Source organism: Heliangelus exortis, chromosome 6 (assembly GCF_036169615.1).
Source record: "Heliangelus exortis chromosome 6, bHelExo1.hap1, whole genome shotgun sequence".
NCBI lineage: Eukaryota > Metazoa > Chordata > Aves > Apodiformes > Trochilidae > Heliangelus > Heliangelus exortis.
In genome coordinates this window covers 20,537,881-20,561,460 of record NC_092427.1, presented here as the reverse complement: position 1 = coordinate 20,561,460, position 23,580 = coordinate 20,537,881, and the positions used below count along the sequence as shown (strand labels likewise).

Here is a 23,580-nt window from a genome sequence, read left to right as displayed (position 1 = left end):
TCTCTACAGCACCAGCCAGACTTGGAAAACCAAGGTGCATGCACAATTAAATCACTACTTCAGTTAACCTAACCCCTCTGCTAGTGGAAAGAAGGATTGTGTCACTATGTACTAAAACTGAAGTGTATCTTCATCTTGCGAGTTCAACTTCATCCAGAAGTTGACTTTTTAGCTTTCTTGTATCAAGAAACAAATTTTTGTAGTTTCTGATCCTTTGCTAATTACATGTGTGTGCTGCTGTCTGAGCCTTACCAGACCCAGATCTGCCTTGGCCACTTGTGCAGATCCCTCAGCTTAGCCCAGGCATCGATACCTGACACTGCTTGGATTGACCTCTTGAGTAAAGGTAAAAAATGATGGGAGAAAAAAAGCAGCTATGGAAATTAAAGTTACTTGTTTGGACTTCCAGGAAGTTTTAATGCATTTAAAATATTGCAATTTTGAGTAGGCAGTAGGTGTTGGTTGGATAGGTTTCACCTGGCTGCTGTGGACACCATCACCAAGTGGGAAAGTATTTTGGTTAGATCAGTGTCTGCCTTGGCTGGCAGCCCCTGGGGGAAGACAAGGATTGACTGCTGTGCCTCAGTAAGTATGGGAAGCTTCCAACCCTCTGGCCATGCATGAGTTGGAGGTGTGTGGCACAGCACATTGGTTTTCCTTGCTGTTTAAATCCTCAGGTATTTGTGAGCCTGGAAAGGTTGAACGTTGCTGCCTTCAGTAGGGCTGCCTGGTGATCTCAGTATAAAAGAAGCCAGGTTTCCTTACTGGAGAGATGCAGATCATGATCTGCAGTATGCTAATGTGTTGTGATGGTCAGAAGAGTTGCCCATGGACTAGCTAAGCACTGGGCCCCTTTCAGACACATAGTGAAGTCATTCATCTTATCAGGTCACTTCTGGAAATAATAGCCAGTCCCTCCTTCTAGTCCTCTGTTCAATTATAAATTGGTTGGATCTTTTCTTGTTCACTTTCTTATTTCAATAGAAATCCACTGGCACTATCATTTTGCAGACAGACACAGGGTTTTCTACACAGAGCCAGATTGTAAAATACTGCTGAGTTTACATGTTAAAGAACCATGCTAATAAAAACAGAGAGGAGAGGTAAAGAGAGTATCCCATGGCTTCCAATGTGAGCAAGATAGGAGCCGTGCAGAGACAACTTGCTTTATACTTTTAAGAGTTCACCTTATTGCTTGGCTTATTGCTCTAGGGCAAGTTAATTAAAGCCAGTAGAGAATTTGAAATTGGGGAAGGGGAACATTTAATTGCTTTGTGGAATTTCTCTCTAGCTCATGTCCTTTTAAAACTCAGTCTTTGTGAAGCCACTTGCCCAGGCAGGTCAGCCCCAGGCCCAGTACAACAAGTACCTGGCACATAGCTTTGCCTTTGGGAAACACATTTTGGAGTCTGGATAACCTCTGCTGCTGAATGGCCTTTGGGAATGCACAGGATCCATTTGGGATGACTGATGGCAGTTCTGTTTCAAATAACTCCCCAACATCTTGAATTCTTTTTAAGGACGTAGTGTGGTTTACAGGGAGTCTTGGGATGTTTGGAAGGGTGGCATGGAGGGATAGATGAGACATAGGAATGTGCAGAATGTGTGTCAGGATGCTCAAAATGAAATGACAGATGACAGTGTCCAGAAAGTGACTCTTCTGATAAAGCTCTAACTTGAGAAATTAATATATGTCCAGATCCAATGTTTTAGCTGGTGGTGTTGTCACATTTGCATTTTAGTGGAGCCAGACAGCTCATTGGATATGTGTTGAGGTGGAATAAAAGAGAGGAGAACATGACATCACATTGTAAATTATACTGTAAGCTTCAGAAAGGATGTTTCAGTAGTGCAAGTAAATACCCTTCAAAAAATGACCAACATCAAATGTGATACTTGAATTAAGAGCCAAGTGCTTGTGACATCCTGAGAGAGAGAGGTTTGGTTTGTAATTTTAACAGCTGAGGTGCAACAAGCCAGCTCACTGCCATACTGCCACATAGGGGAAGGCTTTCAGGATAAAGCAAAAAATCGCATCAACATCCCAAGAGTAATGAAGTAATTTTTAAAAGCTGTTTTTATTATTATTCAGATTTGAGACAAATAACTTAGGCTAAACAGACAGAGCTTCTTATGTATAGAAATGTGAATCATGCTCCAGAGCTGCATCTCACCCAGCAGGGCCAGGACTGTGTGTTTCTGAGGAGCAAACAGGGATGCAGTGCCTGGCTTTTCTGCAGGGAAACTGGTTTAGTGTCCAGTTAATCATGAGAACAATTTGTCAAGCAGTATTTAATAGACAGCTTAGGAGTGTGTATGTGGCCAGGATAGCTTGTAAATTTGAATGTGCCTGTTTTCTTTGACAGCAATCAATAATAGTGCTGTCTATTAATGTACTTTGAAAGGTCTTCTTAGGCTCGGACTTCTCAGGTGGTGGGCTCTGAAATCAGTCAAAAAAAAGATTGACAAAGCAGATTAGGACTTCTGGGTTTACAATTATTGTTGTGATTTTATTTTCATGTAAATAGAGGAACTCAAATATGCTTTGGGGGGGGGGAAGGAGGCTGTTTGTATCAATTGCTGCAAGGCAGCAGACTTGATGAGGAGGGTTGGATCACAAAGTTGGTGCCAAAATTCACATGAGTGTTTTGATCTGGAGCAGGAGAAAGCTCTGGTTTGGTTCCTGGGGTTGTCTTGGTACACATAAATGAGATTCCCTTTGGAGAAACCCAGGTGGAAGTTCCACAAGCCCCCAGTGTGCACCAACCCTGATTTGAACATAAGATTCCAACCCATGGGGCTTTGAACCTGTTGGGTAGCTGGGAAAGTTTGATTTGAGGCTCAGTCAATTAACAGCAATGCCCCTGGATCATTAATATAGAGGGCTGCTGGCACCAGCAGCTCCAATCTCCACGTTTGTTCCTATTACATCTATTTATTTGCCAGTGTGGACAGAGTTTTCCACAGGAAGCAGTTGGTGGAATTATGCCACCTGGTCCAAACCCAGGATTCAGTTCTCATTTTACATGCGTGCTTCCAGGTTTCCTCAGGGTTTCCAGTATAATCTGGGAGCCTCTTGGTCATGTCCAGTTCTTGCTGGCCTCAGAGTATTTGATTCTGGGTTTTTACTGAAATCTCGGTAAGCACAATTTTATCTGAGATGTGTGTATTTACCAAACATATAATTATAATTATTATATATGGTAATATATATATTACCAAAACAATATATAAAATAAAAAATATTGATTACATATATAAGTTGCCATTTAACTGTTAGTTCAACATCCAGGAATGCTAGTTTCATTGTTTAAAAAAAAAAAAAAAAAAAAAAAAAAAAAAGAGATTTAAATATTTTCTGACATATACAGTTTTAATCCAAGAGTACATAGGGTAACGGCTTACAAGGCATGTAAATAAAATTCAGCTCATTTGCATCTCAGGCATCTGTTAAAAATCTGAGCTTCCTTCAAGCCAGAGCTATACCAGAGTGAAATCAGGGTGAGACTCACAGGGATTGAGGTGGGTGTATGTTGTCACTAAAACTTGCCAAAGTTGAAAGGGAATTTAGAGTAGAGTTGTAAGAATGATTTGACATCTTCACTGAGTATCTTCATGAGAAGATGCTTAGTGGGGCCATTGAAATTCTAATAATTATGGAGGATGGAAGGGTCCACGAATGTTTGGAGATGATCTGTTCCTTGGAAAGGTAGGTTCTTGTAGTTCAAGAAAGTGCTCCTAGGAGCAGGGGATGAAGTTGAGAGGAAATGTTTGGACTGGTTAGCTTAAGCTGGGCAGCCATCTCCCAGGGAAAACAATGAGTCCCACTGCTAGGAGACACGTGACGATGGGGAGCAAGACAAGAGACTGAATGGTCTAGGTGGCTTTACTTTCTAGATTTGCCAAATTGCTGATAAAGAATCTCATAGCATTCAGCAGATCTAGCAGATTTTTAAAATATTTTCCCTGCTGAGTTCCTCCCATAGTCCAGAAGATGACAGAAATCAGCTGAAATCATGATCTCATTCCAGTGCTCCTTCCTCCTGCTCCTCTCTTGAATCCACTGGCTGTCCATTTCTCTAAGTTTTCCCTTCAGAACAAACCTATCATTTTTCACCACAGGATATTTACAACTTCAATCAGTGCCAAATTCAGTTGGCTTCTGATCTCATTGCTGGAAGTTATAGATGCAGATATTATTTGCACTGCGGTTAATTATGGAGCAATCAAACTTTGGCTTTTCCACTGTAATTTCCTCTGCCAGCTAATTTAATTAATCACCCCCAGCTCAGCTCTTCCAGCTGCGACCGGCAGGGTCATTAATTAGACATGTGGTGGTGGCTCATAGACCAGTTCCTGTTAAGGGGCTGCTGCCCACTTGATCTCTAAGGGAGCAATAGCTGCTTTTGAAGCATCCAGGCAGGATGAGAAGTAGCTGCCAGGTTACTGTTTTCTGCAAAAGTGGAAGCCATTCCCAAAAGATGGACTGCCAGCATTCAGCTTACCAAGCATGGCTCAGTGAGGCAGGACTGGGATCAGTTCCCCACCAAGGTGTGAGCTGGGGTCTGACCCAGCAGTAATAAGTGGTCCCTCCTTTCTGGTCTGATCCAGGAGCTTATAAAAAAAAATACTCAGAAACTTGATAGGCCTTCTGTAGATCTGTAGATTTGTAGAACTTCTGTAGATTCAACAGATAGGCTGTTTGTGCTGCCTGGCTTGTGTCAAGTGGAAAACAAGATTTTTTAACACAGACAAAAAATTAAAATATGCAGTGTCATTGCCAGATCACATCAGTAATAAGAACCATTTTTTCCTCCATAGAAGCCATACAAAATAACCAGTTAGATCTGTTACATTGTTTGGATCTCAGAATAATCAGTACTTAATATTTTTTTGAGAATGTAACAACCTTTTGACTGTTATCAAAGTGGGCAGATAACTTACAGCCTGAGAATCTTATCCTCAACATTATCAGCAAAGGGCAAGTGATTTGGGACATAAGAACACTGGAATGTCCAAGCATTTTGCAGGCAAGACAACAGATCCTTAGTCTTTGTTCTTGCTTGGTCTCTTTTGATAACAGACCCTGCCACTGGGTTCTGAAATACCAAAGCATGCTCCAAAGCCACTGTGTTCTCAGCCTGTAAATACAATTGTAAACATGCTTTTATTACCAGGATCTTCTTTATCCTCCTTGGAGTGCCGGGAAAGCTGCTGGTGTTCCTGTCACACCACGTACCAGTTCTTGGTGTAGGTAAGCTGAAAGAGCTGAAAATCATCAGGAGAGTTGTAGCTCCAGGGCAGCTTTTCTGACAACATGCGACAGCTAGTGCTAGTTTCACTGCACTTTGATTTCAAACCTGTTGCAGAACTGTCATTTCTAATCAGTGCATCTGTCTGCTAGCAGGAGTCTGCTGATGGATTATCTGGAGTATCCCCCACTTCTTTCCAGAACAGACAAACTCCACTCAAGACAACTGTTTTAATCATCCTGGGTCACAGAGCCTCCTTTCAGACTGCTACGCCCAAAACATCCATCAACCCCACCCAGTTATCGTAAACTGCAAATAAAAAAATCTCTTCTCTTCACCTCCTATCTGCAGCTGTGTCTTTTTTAATAGCAAAGCAGCATGGTGGGCTTCAGCAAGCTGCTTTTTCCTGAAGGAGGAGAAGGTGCTTCTGATGCAACCCTCCCTTCAAATGCATCAGACTCTTCACTGGTGGCTGCTTTTGCTCCCTTGTATCTCTCAGAAGATTCCCCTGGTCTGAACTGTTTCGGGAAGATGCTTTCAGTACAAAGTCCCTTTCCTGGCTCACAGTCAGGGAGAGCTCTGGGGATTTGCACAAAGACCTCGTTCAACAACTGTTTCAGGGTGGAGGGGTCACGTCTGCTTCTACCATCACAAGGAGATTGTTGACGTGTTATTGCCATCGAAGCCCTGAATAAGAGAGTTGCAATTGATACAAAAGCAGCCTGTCTCTTCAGAGAAACTCTGCACCTTGCTTTGGAGCAGAAGTTAGTACTTCTACTAGACAGCAATGCCTATAAACTTCAGCAGGTAGCAGCCAGGTCACCATTGTTTGGAACATTCCTTTTGGAAAAGCTTTCTCAGCTGCCAGTTGATACTCTTCTAGCTGGAAACATTGCCGCTGGAAAGAGCAGGGCCCATGGGGATCCTGGATCTTTATCTTTCAAAGGTGCTGCTACATCATTTACCACCCAAAAGCGTAACAATTGCCAGCATTAACCAGGAGATAATCCACTATGAAGGCCTGAATCTGGAATAACCCTCAGTTCCTTGTTGAAAAAAGGCAGTATCTGAAATTCCTAAAATAACCATCAGTTGTTCTACAGGCAAGCTGGAAAATTAGTTTGTTTTAGCTCTAAAAAAAAACAGAATTGCACTTGGTCTTCATTAGCAGATTGCAGTCACCCTGTGTTACTTCACCTGCTCATCTCACTTGGTTTTGTTTTATTTGAGCAATAAATATCTTAAATCTTCCCAGAGCTATTGCATGTCATCTGTGGAGACTCATCGTCATCCTGCCAGGCATTCATCAAGGCTTCCAATGAACCACTGCATGAAGTATTCCTCTGCTCCTTATCAATCAAAACAGTTTACTTTTAACTTTACTCTTTCCTCCTGAAGTAATCAAAATTTGATACTCCACAGATTGCAGAAAATTGTCACTGCTGTATTCTGGGCTAATCCATCACATGAAACAGGCATAATTTGAGCATCAGAAGAGCATTAAATGTTTAAATAAGCAAGAACCAGCCAATGAAAGAGTCCATTAACCACTCCAAATGACAGGGCAGAAAAATGTTTGGATCACAGGTATGTTGGGAATTGCAGTACAGGCCTTACAGAGCAATGAGGCATCTACATCCTGTAACAAGCAAAGGGTTTTCTGTACCTTTCATTGTATTGTTTAAGTATTCAGAGGAAATATGTAAGCCAACAGAACAGCATGAGGTTTTCTAGCTTAAGCTGCAGGATGAAGCTCATTCAGCTCTTTGTGGAAGATGGTCCAGGAGATAGTTAAAGGCTTTATCACTTCCTTGTAACCTTGTTTTCTTCTGTTCCACCTAGTAGTAGCTTCCAGGGGTGGTTTGTCTATTAATGATGAGAGAGGGGGCAAAGTAATTTTCATCCTGTAGAAATGAGTGAAACAGACTCATTTGCCATCAAACCACAGTGCACAGCTGAGGCATAAAGTGATGGACTTCAGGGAAGAGGTGAACAGATTAAGGAGTATCAGAGAGAGAGAGAGGGAATTAGATGATTGTTGCCACAACCTGCTCTCCACAAAACTGGCACGGGGGGTAAGCCTTAGTCAAAGCATAAGCAGAGATTTTCATATCCTCCCAGCCTTCCTGCACCAGCTTACAGGAAAGGGGACAGTGGGAACAGGCCCCTGCCCAACACAAAAAAAAAAAAAAACCAAACCAGAGCAGGCATGTTCCCTCAAGAAACACACCACCTTCAGTGTCCTTGCAGAACAGGTATGGGGGCCTGCAGGAGGAACCAGCAAGGAAGATCACTTTGAAGGTCAGAAATTCCAAGACCAACTCATACTAGGCAAACTATCAAAACTAACCTCCAAAAGAAAATCTGGCTGGTCACTCCTGTGGGAGAATCCCTCCTGAGGGTTGCAGAAAGCCCAATGTGTAGATGGGACCCACTTCATAGGGAAGTCTGCTTCCTCCTTGGGGCCTGGATAGAGGATATTACAGGTGAACTTCCCACCCTGGTGTTATTGACAGGGCTTTGGGTTTTTTATCTTGGGTTGCTCTATAAGTCACCTGGCTTTCTGGCATCAAATGAGATGCACCTATCCCAGAGGGAGTAAAGGACAATGGGGCAGGAGTTATCAAGGTTCATAGATAGAGCTTTAATTTTATATTTGAAGGTGGAATGGAGTAAAACTAGGCCTGCTAGGAATAAGTCCGGGGCTAGCATGCCAGGCTTTGTAGGATGGTGTGCTAGCAAAGACCCTCACTTTGCCATCTCAGCTGTGATGGTTGACAGAGAACAAGCTTGAAACCCTCACGTTCAGATATTGGCCTCTTCAGAAAACATCCTTGACAAGACCCTGGAGGGATTGGAAGCCCAGAAAAGATGGTTAACTTTCAAGGATAATCTCCTCTAAACCCACTGGCACTGCATCCTTAAAAAGAAGAAATCAGGCAAAAAAGGCCAGGAGGTCTATATGGATGAACAAGGAACTCTGGGCCAAAATCAAACACAAAAAGGAAATCCACAAAGGGTGGAAGCAAGGACAGATAACCTGGGAAGGAAAATGTACAAGGAAATTGTTCATGATACCAGAAACCAGGTTAGAAAAGCTAAAGCCCTGGTGTAGTCACATCTGGCCAGGGACATTAAAGACAACAGAAAAGGATTCAGCAGGTATGTCAGAAAGAAAAGGAAAACAGGAGAGAATGAGGGGTCCCTCTGGAGAGATACAGGTGACCTGGTTACCAAGGATATAGAGAAACCTGAAGTACTCAAAAACTTTTTGCTTCAGTCTTCACTGGTCACCGCTTGATCCACAGCACCCAAATCACAGAGGGCAATGGCTGGGACAGAGAAAGTGAAGAACCACCCAGAGTAAGTGAAGATCAGGTCTGGGAACACCTGGAGAACCTGAAAGTGCACAAGCCCATGGGACCTGATGAGATACATCCACAGGTCCTGAAGGAACTGGTGGCTGAAGTTGCTAGGCCTTCATATTTGAGAAGTCATGACAGTCTGGAGAAGTTCCCACAGACTGGAAAAGGGGAAACATAACCAACAGTTTCTAAAAGAGGAGCTAAAAAAAAGCCCGGGGGCTGTAGATCAGTCAGTGTCACCTCTGTGCCAGGTAAAATCAGGGAGCAGATCCTCCTGGCATCTGTACTAAAGGCACATGAAAAACAGGGAGGTGATGGGTGACAGCCAACGTGGCTTCACTAAGGGCAAACCATGCCTGACAAATTTGGTGACCTTCTACCACAGAGTTGCAGCTCTGGTAGATAAGGGAAGAGCAACTGATGCCATCTATCTGCACTTGTCCAAGGTGTTTGACACTGTCCCACGTGATATCCTTGTCTCTGAGATAGACATAGATTTGATGGATGGACCACTCAGTGAACAAGGAGCTGGCTAGAAGGTTGCACTCAGAGAGTTGTGATCAACTGCTCGATGTCCAGCTGGAGACCAGTGACAAGTGGAGATCCTCAGGGGTCTGTTCTGGGTCCAGTGCTGTTTAACATCTTTGTCAGTGCATTGAGTGCACCCTCAGCAAGTTTGCAGGTGATACCAAGCTGTGTGGTGCAGTGGATTCACGTGAGGGAAGGGATGCTGTCCAGAGGGACCCTTACAGGCTTGAGAAATGGGCACAGATGTGTGTTCAGGATGTTTCACTAGCTCTTAAGAAGTGCTCAGGGACTTGAACCCACCTTGAACTTCTCACCAGCATTTCTCAGCTGGAGTGTGGCTGCTGTATTTCTCTGTGAAGTACCAATTCTATTAGCTTCAGGAGAAAATGCTCCATAGAGAAGCTGTGGATGTGAGATTATTATTTTTTTTTTAACGTTTTTATCCTGTAGCAAAGATCCAAGCCAAAAGCCTTCTCAGTGCAGGAATGGTGATCTTCTGGTGAGCATTATGATACTCCTATGATTTGGCAAAGCATGAGCAAAGTAGATATTAAGTCAGGTTGGATCAAGAAAATTATTTTTGTGAACTTGCAGCTCTCAGTTCTTCTGTCCTCTCCTCTGTGAATCAAGGCATGTTTAAAACTCATTTCCCCATCTAGGAGTAATTATGTTTCCCTTCACTTAGTGTTGTAAAGTAAGCTCTTCCTTGGCAAGGGGTATAAATACTACATGAAACCAATGGAGTTGCACAGCACCAGGGTATTTTGCATCTATCTGCGGGCACATATTCTCTTTAAATCAAAAAAAAGAAAGACCTATTGTAACTAGAGGGTAAGCCTTCTCTTAAAAGCGTGACTGGCAAGGGGAAATTATCAAGGCTTGAGACAGTAGCTATCAGGCACTGGAAACAACAATCTAAGCTGTCCATAGAATATCCCAAAGGGAGGTGCCCCAGGAGCCGTGGAGAGGGGTTAGGTTGAAGCCACCTGGGTGAGGGCCCTCTGTGCTGTGGACTGTGCTGCTTGTAGCTGTCAGACAGCCTCCCTTGGCTTCAAAGGATCTTTAAACCTTCCTTTTCTTCCTTCCACTGCTTCAAAAACATAGTGGCTGACAGTCCAAATGTTTGAAATAATTGGATTCTGCATTCTAATTCATCTGTAAAGTATTCGTTGATTAAATTAGCCTAATAGATATTATTTCTTACATGACTGCATAATTTCATCCTGATTGGATCACTATGGCACTAACGAGTCCCCCCATTTACTATTGACTTGAGAATCCCAGAAGGCTAGAGATAACTATAATTTTGTTTCTATTTTTTTTTTCTTTCCCAGGCTAAAAGTTAAACTGATTTATACTAAAAGGGCAGACAGCCAATGCTCAGGTACAGCTGCATTTTAGTCTTGGACACCAGTGTTGGAATGAAAAAATCATACTTTATATAATCTTGAGCCCTTTTTTTATTTACCCAGTGGGTTGTTCTGAAGCAGAAAGATTAACTGACCATTTAAATTCCTTTGAGGGAAAATGGAAATATTTTTAAATAAAATCCATTTTATTATCTCATCAAAACAGATAGGCACATTGCAAATGAACCTCATAAGGACTGCACACATTCAGGAAAATGAAAATACTCCTTTTACAGATAATGTTTCAACAAAAGTGCTTTTAGCCTCTATTAGTAAGATTTTTCTTGGAGATGCAGTTTGAGTGTAACAAAGAGAAAGGAAGAGGAAAACAAAATTATATTTAGTTTTCACGCTAAATGAGAGCAGATATTTCTTTCCTAAGTAAGAAGGAGCTGCCTCAGAGTCTGCCTCATCTGCCACGAGAAGGATGGGCTTGCACCCCTCTGGCTCTCCTTAGCCAACCAACCACCCCAGCCAAGCAGACCTCCAGGTTTTTGTTGGGAAGGGGTTAACAATGCTATTGGCTTTTTCCCCTGCCCCAGCGGCTGGAAACAGCTGGTGGGTTTTGTGTAGCGCCGGTGAACTGAGCAGTGGAAAGAAGTTTTTGGCAAACACTCAGCCTGCCCAGGACAAGAAGAGGTGGGTCAAGCCAGGAAACTGTTTTCATGAGCAAACGGGGGAAACAATGCTGGCTCAGCAGGAACAGAAAGGAGACCCGCTCCCCCTGAATAGCTGCCCCCAAAAAACCCGACTCAAAAGGAAGAAGGTCCATTTGCTCCTGGGAATCCAATAAATTGTTTCAGGAAGTGAAAGTCTGTCCAGGCTAATGGAGCCGTGATTGACGGGTGGTTCTCATTACGGTGCCCATCAGGAGACAAAGTGAATTCCAATGTTATTGAAGAGGTTAAGTAGAAATAAGATGCAGGTGACAACCCAAGGCTGGGGCATCACACTCTGCTCTTCTTAGGGGTTTTTGGTGAAGAGCTGCCACAAAATTTAAAATCAGTGGGGGCGGGGGCAGGCTGGCAAGTAAATTTACTATAACTAACAATTACTTTTACCTGGCTGCACATGAGAGGGAGCAGGGAAATTAAGGTTTCTTTGGTAACTCTTGCATTGGGCAGCTCCGGTTCCTTATGTCCATATCATGTGAATGTCATGTCTGTCAAGGAGGTGCAGTGAGGTGAGCTTCCAACTCTGGTTAGCATGTCCTGATGCTTTTGGGCATTCCAGTGGAGGAGGAGGACAAAGCAACATGAAATACTGTAGTGGTTTGCTCGTCTTGTCACAAGCTCAGAAGATCCTGTGACCCTTTTTCCTGAGCCCCCACAAGCACATCTCAGAGCCAAAACAACTACAGTCATACAACATTTGTCTGGTACCTGCACTCATGCTGTGGCAGCTGATGAGAGGAAATCACTAAGTGTTTAGCTCAGTCAGAACAAATCTGAAGTGATTTTGAATTGAAATATGCAGAGGCTACCTAGGGTTGGGTCAGCTTTCTAGGTCCTCTTCAACAAGGTGTGAACCTGGTTTGAAAAGAAAAAACAAAGGAAAACGCATTACTAGTGATTCATGTTGTCTTGTGTTCCTGACCAGGATGCACCTTTTTACCACTACAGGCTACAGGCAGAAACAAGCCTGTTTCTAGCCTTCTTCAGCTGAAAATTAAAGCAGGCTTGCTTTGCAGAACATCCAAAACCCAGTGTTGCTTGCGTAGACTCTGAAGTACTGTGATGTGGTTCAAGCTGTGACCAGACGTTTAATGTAAATCCGCACATCTGCTGAAGATGCTAAACCATACAATTTATGTCTCTGGTCGGGTATTTCTCCTTTGAATGCCCAACTAAGTGACATCAGGTGTCACTGGGAAGCTGAGTTGTCTGCTCTGAGTCACAGTATTGCTAGAATATTGCATGGTCCACGTTCAGATACAAGGATGTAATTTAGCCAAGAGATTCACAGCTGGCTTGTGAATGATGGCAAAACTCCCTGATATGGGATATCTCATAAATCTGGTTCAATGCAGAATTATGTGGTATTCAAAATTATTATTTACCACTGGAAATTCAGACATGACCGTGTATGATAAGTAAATAGCTGGGCACAAGGCACTTGGGGGTGAGAGGAAAAGTAACCACTTGCATTGCTTCACAAGTGCATTCCTAGATAATAATAATGAGAATTGCACTTTAAATGCAGGACTGATCTTTGATGAGATAGCTCTACAGAGTACATTTGTGGAATGATAACCTGATTGCTGGCACTGCCTCTTGAAGGGCTGAAGGGATCTAATTGGCATATAACGCACTATAAATCTATTAGCAGCTTCTGCTTTCCCATTGGTGGACCTTCTCCTCCTAACCACTAGGAAATTACCAATTTTCAGGAGTTAGTCACTCAAATCACATCATGGCTGGGTTTTTAAAAGAAGCCTGCATCACCACACTTATAAATCCTGGCTTGGTGCTTGTACATCCACATCCAGCTGGAAATCGATCACTTCTGTATTGGATGACTTGGGCACTGTGTGGTTAATGTCCAACTTCTGTCCTCTTTGGCTTGTTCCTCCTTGATGCAAACCCAAGTTCTACAAAGTCCATCAGGAGGAAACTAATCAGTCTGGCAGCCCATGGGCTGCAGCTGCCACAAACCAGAAATTACAGTTTTTTGGCAGTTCATGTTCAGGGATTTGATGTACTTACTGATATGTTCAGCCCTGGGGCATATCAGGCAGAAGAGGACATAGCTTTTTTTTTTTTTTTTTTTTTTCAGGAGCACAATAGAAATATTCAGGAGCTGATGTAATTATGTCAGTGACTTTGCTTTTAAGATTGAGTCACAAATTAGAAAATAATATTCACGTGTTTCTTCTAATTGGTAACAGATTAAGGATGTTTAATCTTTTTAAAACAATTTCCAAATGTGTCCTGAAGAGGGATTTTCAGGGAGATAGCTAGAGGAGGGAGAACATTTATGGACTGAAAGTCCTTGGACAAGAGGTTTTCATTCTTCTGGCACATGGTTTTTAGATCCCTGCACACCTCTCTCCAGAGGTGCTCTCCACATGGAACTTGCTGTCACTTTTGGCAGGCATCTCTGGTTCAGATTTTTCTTTGCTGTCAGATTTTATGTGGGTTTCCCACTGTTAAGCACCAACCGTATGGCTTGTAAATCAGAGAAGCCTAAAGGTTTGCAAGTGATTAATAGGCAGAGGTGCACAATTAGAAATGCCTCAGCAGTACTTGAGTACTCAGATGTCTTTTGAAAGCCAGGGCCATTTCTGATCTCAACTCTTGGAGCACCTTTTGGGGTAACCCTGGTGTTGTGTTTTCCATTGCTGAAAATATACGAACAAAAAAAAAACAGCACTGAGGTTTTGTTTCTTAGGTACAGAGGAAACCTTATGTATTTCTCTAGTTGTTAACTGCTGCTTCTCAAAGTTTTTTTCCTTTTTTAATTGTAATTACTCAGGTTAATTCTTCATTTCCTTTGCCTTTTAGAGATGTGAACTGATGTGCCAACAGATGCTTTTAAACTAGTTATTGTTTGTGGTTTTAGGAGGGCATCCAATACCTGCAGCACCTAAAAACTGAGGCAAAATGAAGGCCCATTACTTGCTGAATGGAGAGAACACTTAAGGAGATCCAGCTTGCCAAGACAGGAATCATTTTTACTAAATAGAAGTAGTCATTAAAAAATGCAACTCATGGAAGAGTCTGATAGTATTAATGATTTCTGTAGAGTCCTTGGCACCAGTGAGAGGTGGCCAAAGCAGCCATTAGAGGTGGTGTAGAGGAAGAGGCAAAGGTGTGTTGATGGGAAGAGAAGATGTGTTGGAGTAGGAGAGAAGTGTACGAGATGTATTGGAGATGTTGGGGGGTGACTGAAGAGCTCCAAGTCACTGGGCAGGAGGTGGATGGTGGAAAGGTCTCTGTAGCATTGAAGAAAGTGGGGGTCACAGAAGTGCTGCCCACGGGGATGGACCAGGTACTTTCCAGCTCTCTGAACCTTCAGCTGCAAACCTGCCCGCCTTCCAATACTGACTTGCATGTAGCAAGCATTTTATGTTATTTTATTGCTGCTCTGGATGTGTTTTCCCTCAGAGTCTGTGCTCAAATACAATGTTTATTGGCCGTATTTTCTCTTTTAAGTCTACTCTAAAAGAGTCTCATTGTGTTGCTTCTGCTGGAATTAAGATAGTATTAAAGCCCTCTGAAAGAGCTTTTTTTGTTCCCTGTAAACAAAACTATAGGAGTTATTAGTAACAAAGGATCAAAACCGTCAAGAAAATTTTTGAAGGTCTTTGTGGAGTTTTGTAATGAGACTGTCCTCTTCCAGCTCCTGACCCTGGCAGAAAGGTTGCATTCCCATTTGCCAGCATACAACGTATTTTTCTTTTTTGGATCACTGAAGCCACCTTCTTGTGCTAAGCAGGCTCACATCTGCAATCTCTCTAACATCTATGCTGCAAGTTTTTTTCCCCTCCTCTCTTTATTTATAAGGCACTCGTAGTTATGCTCTTTCTCCGCTTCCCAGGGTTATGAGCAGAGGCAGAGCTCCATTTCTGTTCTCTGCTCTGTTTATGGTGTGACCCACCCGAAAGGAAGGGACATCAGGAACTCTTACAGGATCCTTACCAAGCTGCACTTGTGGCACAGCAGGAGGAGCAGTGCTGGTGGGTGGCCCTTGGCCATGTCACGTTATTTAGGGCTGTGGGAATCTCGCTGGGCTACTTGCTTGTCTCTCACCTGGCACTCATTATTGAGATTTATGCTCTGAGATATTTATATGGCACTTTAAATAGAGTAGAAGGTCTCCCTCTGATACAAATATGAAAGCAGAAACCTGGTTTGGGGTGAAAACAGACAGATTTTTAGATACAAAGATAACAGACTACCTTCATTTCCACAAAACATGTCATAATGGCTCATTTTTACTTCTTTTATGTGTTCATAACTACTGCCACATTTTTTGTGAAAATATATTCCAAACGTAATTTTCTTTTTTTCCCTAAAAAAAAAAAAGAAAAAAACATGCAGTGATTTCTTAAGCTATATTGAAAATGCTGTTGCATTATGTGTAACCTTCCTGTAAAAGAAAATTAGTGTTAACAAATTGGAAATTAATGGAATCTTCTAACCTGAGTGACTGTATATCAAGTTGTAAACTGAAATTTCCAGTCTGTGTTTAGGAATTGGCAGAGTGTAATTTGATTTATACACTTGTGACAGCAGGTTCAGTATAGTTACACATGAATAATGAAATGCATTAGATACATGCTTGCAATTAGTATTCTCTGCTTATATATACATATATAATCCTGCAAACAACTAAGAAGCAAATACACTTAGTTTTAGCATTCCCATGCAGCTGATCTAGAACAGCTTTTGGCTCATACAGGAAATATTTGTAATACACCCAAGAGCTGAGGTTGACTGCTCAAGAAATGGAAGGATGTGTATGTCTAGAACCACTCAGGGTTAACTAACTCACCAGACCTTTTTGGGTTTGTTTTTTTTTTCGGCAGCCAGGTCAGTGATATGTTTTGGTTTACATTTTACATGGAAGTTTACATGCTCATACATCCATACCTAGGTAAAAGGCATTCTCAGCAGTTTTTCTGTTGGTCAGCAGAGGGTGGGAGAAGGGAGTGTTCATTCATGGCTGCTATATTCCAGATTCTCACAAGGTCTCTCCTTGCACATCTTAGGAGAAATTCATCTTCCTGCACTGTTCACAGTGCTTGTTTAATTGTTTTCACCAAACTTAGTGCTGGAGATCCTTAGATTCACCATTGTTAGGGAATTTTTCTTCCTAAGTGTTGCTGGCGATGCTATTTAAAAGATTCTTTTAAAGGGGCTTTTGGGGCTAATGGAAAAGTACGATTTGTGGCATTCTTCAAGCTTTTTGTTTGGTCTTGAGGGACTGTTTTCATTTCACATAGTTGCATAGAACAAAAAGAAGCTTGGAGTTGTATTGAGAAAAGACTTAGCTAGCTTATAGGGCTTCCAGGTGTCACAATTCTTATTCTCAACTTAAAAAGCCTTTTCTTAGCATTTGCAGAATTCCCTACTGCTGTATGTCACATAGCCTTTGCTTAACTTTATGCAGAATAAACCTCAGTTGTGATATATTTAATCAGATATACCTTAAAAATTACTAGATTGAGTGTTGTGCAATGAAAACGTAAGTTTGCTGCAATTTTATGTGATACATTGAAGCCCACAATTGCAGGATATTTATCTAAAAAGCCTGAAGTCAGTAAACCTTGATGTCTCGTCCAGACATCAAGTAATGCAATGGTAATTAATGTTGTGTAGTAATAAATCCTGCAAATGTCTCAACACCTAAGGGAGAGTTGTTACTCTGTCGCATCACTAGAAGGCAAACTTAAAAAGTGCAGAAATAGCAGCTAATTTGGACCCCTCTGTTAGGGGAATGCTGTCAGGAGAGAGGGCAAAGATAGTGGAGAAGCTTCGCTGAATCTGAATTACGATTATACTGGTAAGTGTCATGCAAGATGTGATTAATTTGAGAAGCACGTCCAGCTTTGCATGAATGAGCAATCTGTTCGTCATGCACATCAGAGCTTTTTTTTTTTTTTTTAACTTGAACACAACTGTAAAAGAAAAACTGGAAAATGTAGTAGTAAAGCTGTAACAGTGGAGAAGATCCTGAGACCTGCGGGCTTCTAAAAGCAGGTCCCAACCAAGGCGAGGGACTCTGAGCATGCTTCAGGTGGGAAGCTGCCTTCATTTGTGTCTTTTGGGGCTGGTGTTTTGGTTTGGTTGCTTGAATAGGTCTGATGGTAGGATAAGTAACTTGAATTTGGAATATTTTTATGGCTGTGAATTATCATTCTCTGTCTTTCCTCACTGGTGGACAAAACTTTGAAGATTTAGCTTGGTGGACACAGTCCTCAGTGGGATAACTTCCCTGGCAGAGACAGTAATTAAGTCATTCCCGAGCTGGGTTACTGTGCTGCTCTCCTGGAGAGCCCTGGTCCAAAATCCAAGACAAAACAGAGGCTGGCTTGTCTGCAGCCTTGCTATAGGGCTGCTCTTTGTCTTCCAAGGATGTTTAACTTGTAAGAAGTAATAAGCTTAATAGATTGACTTTATTTAATTATTAATGATCCCCTTCTGTCCTTACAGCTCATAAAACACCCTGTAGGTTGGCAAAACACTCATAATATTGATCAGGAGCCAGAGAGATATTTATTTCCTCTTTGCCCCAGTGCACATACATCTTGGTCCTTTGCATCCTTTTCCTCGGCAGGCGGGATTTACAGTGGCCTGTTTCTTAAAAGCTTTTTGTAATTAAGGAATAAATACCCATCGGTCTTTGTTTGCTGTCTGGAGCCCTCTTGTTTGCCAGGGACCTATAGATCCCCAGTGGGCTTCTGCATCTTCCCCCTTAGCAACGCAGCTGGGGAGAGAAGGCATGCATGCTAGGAAGCAGTCAACTGCTAAGCACTTACTTTGCAATAGAGTGAGGTCTTCTCCTGCAGAGAGAGGAAGCCCCTGTGTTTTCTGAACATATTGTTCCCAGCTCCTCTTCCATGCCTCTCCTCCCAGTTCCTGCTTTGCTTGGGGCAGGAAGACACTTTGCAAATTCCTTGCTGCTAGCCCTTTCTTCTTGCCTTCCCTTCTTCTGCCCCCTTTCCTCGTCCCAATTAAAAACATCATGAACCTTTCCCAACTATTCAGTCCCATTCCCCCCCACCCTTACGTTTCTCTTTTACACATCACAGGGTTGAATCACCAACTCTGGGGTTTGTTTAAACCACAAGTCCTGGCACAACCACCTGCCCAATGCTGGACATCAGGGGATGACCGTGCTACTTGCATGCAGGCCCATGAAGCTAATGACACGTTCTGGCACTGTTCAGGGGCTTTGGAGGTGCAGGGTTTAGATTTACTTCATATTCTTGGAAGAGACACCTTAACCTTGTCAGCTGGCCACCAGGAGGGAAAATTTGGCAGCACTTTTGCTGAGCTGGCTGGGTTACTACTGCATTAAGTGGCTGTACTTCACTGAGCAATCAGAAGTAGCAACACGCAAGCACAGCACACTTACAGAATTATTTAGCAAGAAAAGATTAAAAATTTTCAGAACATTTTAGTGTTGTCAGAGATGTGGATTACAAACCTTCCCTTCAAAATGCCTGCATCTAGCCTGTTTGGTATTTATGTCCTGATACATAGCTGCTGTCTGTATGGCTTTAATGTAACCTTTCAAAATCTCATCAAATCTTTTAACAAATCATTAATAATTTTAGGTAACAAGCAAGTGACACAAGGTCTTTATGATGCTTGTTACACCTTTGATAGGAGCCAGGCTGCTCTTGCACTGGAGCTGTCGAATTTTTACAGCTCTCCATCCAGGTGCTGTTGCCTATAAAATCAATTCTGGGTCACTGTGTGAACACAACTTTTATTTCTGCCTTGCACCTCCTTTTGTGTTTGCCTTTAATGCCTCTCCACCAACCAAAGGAAGCTGTAGGTAGAGGTGAACAGGAGTGAGGAGGAATCAGAAGGAGAGTCAATAGCAAGAGCACATGGCCTCTGCTTGGATTTGTTGGGCGTAAAACCACATGTGCACAGATATTCCACAGGGCTGAGGTGTGAGGGCCTAATTGAGCATCTCTGGTTCAAACCACAAGTGGAGAATGTAGCATAGCTCCTGGAGTGAAGCTGTACTCTAAGCAAGTCTCCCTTTAGCTCTCCCCCCTCACAGTGCCCGGTATTTATGTTTCCAGATAATAATGATGTGTTGTGGCTGGCAGAGTAATTTAAATAATTGGACATTATCTTGAGAAGCAGGCACCTAATTAGATCAAAATAAACTGAGAACTGAAATTTTCATCTGCTTCTAATAACCCTTCACCTATGTACAGTATCAATGCTGTGGCAGAGATTTCATTACTCCCATCACTGTGTGTGCTTCCAGTTCACTAGTGATGGAGACTCCTGCAAAGAGCTTGGTGGTGTTTTTTGGCCAAGGCTTAGTGGCCCATTCCTTTCCCAGTACTGTGGAGTATTTTGCAATCTGACTCAGTAGTATTTTGGCCATATATAACCTGTGAGGTTTGATGTTTGTGTCAGCAGTCTGGGTTTGGATGCATAGCTTCAGAGATAAAGGCACAAAAAAAAAAAGAAGTCTGATCATGTAACGGTATTTTTCTTTCTCTTAAGTTTATCTAGAAGTTTATAATCTATTCATTCCTTCGTGCATAAGCATTGAAAAAGTAGCAGGGAGCATGATCACTGAAGAGAAGTCATTTTAGTACATGTGGGTAAGATATTTGCACACTCTCCAATGTTAGGTGTCACGAGGACCATCTGAACATATGATGACATTGCCCTTTAGCTCATGGTCTTTAATACGGTCCAGGGAAAAGAACTCTGCTGGATTTTAAAAGTTCAGTCAGAGTCTTGTATTGGTTTGGACAACTATCACTGAAAGTCTGTGGTGCTGAGGGCGTTGTTTAGAGTGGAAGTGACCAGGATTACAGCTAAGGGAAGAAATCAAGGCAAATATTTGCTAGCCAGCATCTGTTCCCTTATTTTTAGGGATTGGTTCAGTGTCTTTCTCGTGATTAGTTGCTCGTCTTCACATTTCCTCATACTCTTATTCAGATGATTTATGTAAAGGTATGTCATGCTGGCTAAAGTGAAACACTGTGCCTCCTCTTCCTGCTCATTGCTGACCGCTCCAATAATTCATGTTTTAGCTCATTAGCTAACAGGGGATGTGAGCAGTGGTCCTCTGGGGGACTGCAGGGAGGGTAAGTGATCTACTGCTGACAACTCTGCTCTTGGACTGGCCTTCCTTGGGGGAAATGAAACCTCCACCAAGACAAGCTGTAGATCCCAGAAGTTAAATTGGAGCATCACAGAAACAACTACAGTGTTTATGTCTTGTTGATGGGATTTCAAAGATAAATGCGAGCAGTGGAGCTGAAGCTGTCTTCCAGGAAAGTCCCCAGGACTTTCCATTCAAAATTAAATGGTTTGTGCTGGAGATGTAGGGAGGATGTCTGTGGACACTGGCTCTCCAGATACTCATTTAAAAACGACCCCTATACATTTTGCTTGTCCATGAGCTTTAGGCAAGCATGCTTTTCCTTCTAACTATGACAAAGTTTCTTTTTCTACCAGAAAATCCAGGCAATGCACCTTTCTTGTGCCCAGTTTGTACATATGAAATCTTGTTCAGTAGCCCGTGTCAGTGACATGCTGCCCCCAAATGTATGAGGCTTTTAAAACCACCTTTTTTTTTTCTTTGTTTGGAACATTTGCTGTATTCCCACCACAACGCTTAATGTCACTCTGAAGGCAGAATTTTACCTTACTGAACTGAGTCTTCTGGTGGCCTACACAGTCAAGAAAAATTAGGTGGGTTTTCTTAAAAGGGAAACTGAAGTGAGGTAAAATAACCACATGCAGAGGTTGAATTATTAGGTGAGCATAACCCAGTGGCACAGCTGCTGCCGGTGGCGTGGTCACCACTGGCACCACTGAGGGACCTGATGGCTCTTCAGCTGCTGCAGTAGATTTCTTCCAGAGAAGAAGAAATGGACCAAGCGTACAGGGTTCATGCAGAGTGCTTGCAGGTTACTTGATCATACTGCAGGGAAAGCTTTAGGGAAGGATGCTCTGCATCCTCACTGATGCAGGTGGCAGCACATTCTCCTTCTTCTTAGCTTTATTTTTAAAGGGGTTTTCTGTCCCAACTTTTTTGCAACAGTGGGATAAACCTGAGCAGGACGGGGTCATTAGTGTCTGTCAGGATCTCTCTCAGCCTTGTCTAGGCTGACTCCCCTTTGTGCTGCTCCCATCAAACATGCAGCAACTGGGAAATTTGTGCCAATTAATTTGTGAACCAGTAGCCTAAAGCCCTGAAAACCCTGCCTGAACTTGACACTTACTGCCTCTGTTTTGGTACATTCCATTGTGTTACTATTAACTTTTAAGATGAAATAGGAGTGGCGGGTGAGTTCTGTAAACCAGCTTGTATTCTGAACAGAAAGGGGCTTCTTTCCTGGCCATGGTGAGCACAGGAACCGATGCCCTGCCAGTAGTCAGCAGTTACTGTCACTCAAAGGGAGGTCTGGGGGAGAGGGAGGATTCATTTGCAGACTCTTGACTGGGCTAAAAAAATTTATTAGTTATGTATCTGAGATGTATTTTGCCTTTAGGTTGTATAAGGCGTGTGAGCAATCAACTCCCTAAGCCCTGATGTGTGCCACTGTTGTAGAACAATGTAGGTTGAATCACTGTATTTTTCAGTCTGGCACATTTTAAACTTGTAGGGGATAGATTGGTTATAGTCTCAATTCTCAATGCCCCTGTACCTGTTTAAAAAAACATAAGAGGTTTGCTAGATGTTCTTGAAGATGCTTAGATGGATGGTGGAACTGGAACTGTTGCAGTGCTCTGAGAATGCCAGATTTCTTGTAAATAATAACATGATAATATATCCTTCTCATGGCACTGATTTTAGTTTTGTTTTTTACCTTAAAAAAGTGCAAATACAAAAAACATGAATTACAGATGCAGTAGTAACAGAAGATCTTTTCTTCCTCTTCTCCATCTGGAATACCCGAAATGATACTCTGCTTATCAGAGCTTACCATCAGAGGTTAATTTGCAGCTCTTCAAATGTTTGGGGTTTCTTTTTTTTTTTGGTGTGCCTTTTAGCTTGCAGGAGTCATTCAAAGTCTTGATTTAAAGGAAGCACTCTTTGTGCTAATTTTCTGTTTGCACTTTTTCTGGAAAAAAAAAAAAAAAAAAAAAAAAGCCCTGGGCCTTTTTGTAAGGTAAATGCTGGTGAAGTAGAGAAGCACATGCCTTGGGAAGCTGTGCCTGAAAGCATCCAGGCAGGTCAAAGCAAGGTCACATCACTTGTACCAGGAAATGATGCAAAACTAATCCAGATTTGCTGTTGGAAGGATCTGTTTACATAAGAATTTAAAAACAGATTAGGGCTAACCTGACACTAGATTACTGGCAGTAGTGTAAACACGGCTGAAAGGCATAAACAGAGCTTGGCCTTTTGTACTTCAGAGGAGAAAATCTGTCCCCAGCAACAAATTGCCTGATTTAGGTGATATATAATGTTTTCACAGGATGGACAGATTACCTGAGGTTCCTCTAAACGGGACTTTGTCTAGGGTGAGATCTCTTAGATCATGCAATTGTATGGTAATTTTTTAATGGAGACTTGAGGGACTTGTTTGTGGTCCTTGTTAACCCATAACCTAATAGCATCCAGCAGGCTTTTGAGAGTTATTTGACATATCTAAGGAAATGGTGCTTCAAAGTATTGTTTTGGCCACTGGCATTTCAGAAAAACAGAGGAACCATCCATAGACCTTATGCATTGGAAACTTTACTCCAATTGTAGAAAGGAAAAGCAGCCCTGCAAGCAAAGATGTGAAGCTCAGGTGCTTGGTTACTTCTGCTCTTATATACAGAAATCTGGTGCGTTCTCCGTAGTATATTTTGCAGCACAACCTTAACGTGGAACCAGGCTGCCTGTATTGTGTCTGATCCTCATAAAATCACAGAATTGTTTGAGTTGGAAAAGACCTTTAGGATCACCAAGTCCAACCATTAACCCAGCACTGCCAGGGCCACCACTAAACCATGTCCCCTGGCACCACATCCACATGGATTTTGAATCCCACCAGGGATTGTGGCTCCACCACTGCCCTGAGCAGGCTGATCCAGGGTCTGACAAGCCTTTTGGGGAAGAAATTGTTCCTCATATCCAATCTGAACCTCCCCTGGCACAACTTGAGGCCATTTCCTCTTGTCCTATCACTTGTTACTTGGGTAAAAAGACTGATCCCCCCCCCTGCCCAATCTTTTCAGGGAGTTGCAGAGAGCAAGGTCTCCCTTCAGCCTCCTTTCACCCCCAGTTCCCTCAGCTGCTCCTGGTAAGACTTGTGCTCCAGACCCTTCCCCAGCTCCATTGCATGTCTCTGGACATGCTCCAGCCCCTCAGCGTCCTTCT

The 23,580-nt window shown here is 42.5% G+C and overlaps 1 protein-coding gene across 10 annotated transcripts in view; it reads left to right on the top strand.

Moving 5' to 3' along the window:
• AGAP1 (ArfGAP with GTPase domain, ankyrin repeat and PH domain 1) overlaps positions 1-23,580 on the top strand; it is a 346,938-nt gene that overhangs the window by 320,740 nt on the left and 2,618 nt on the right. The gene's annotated exons all lie outside the window — the stretch shown is intronic.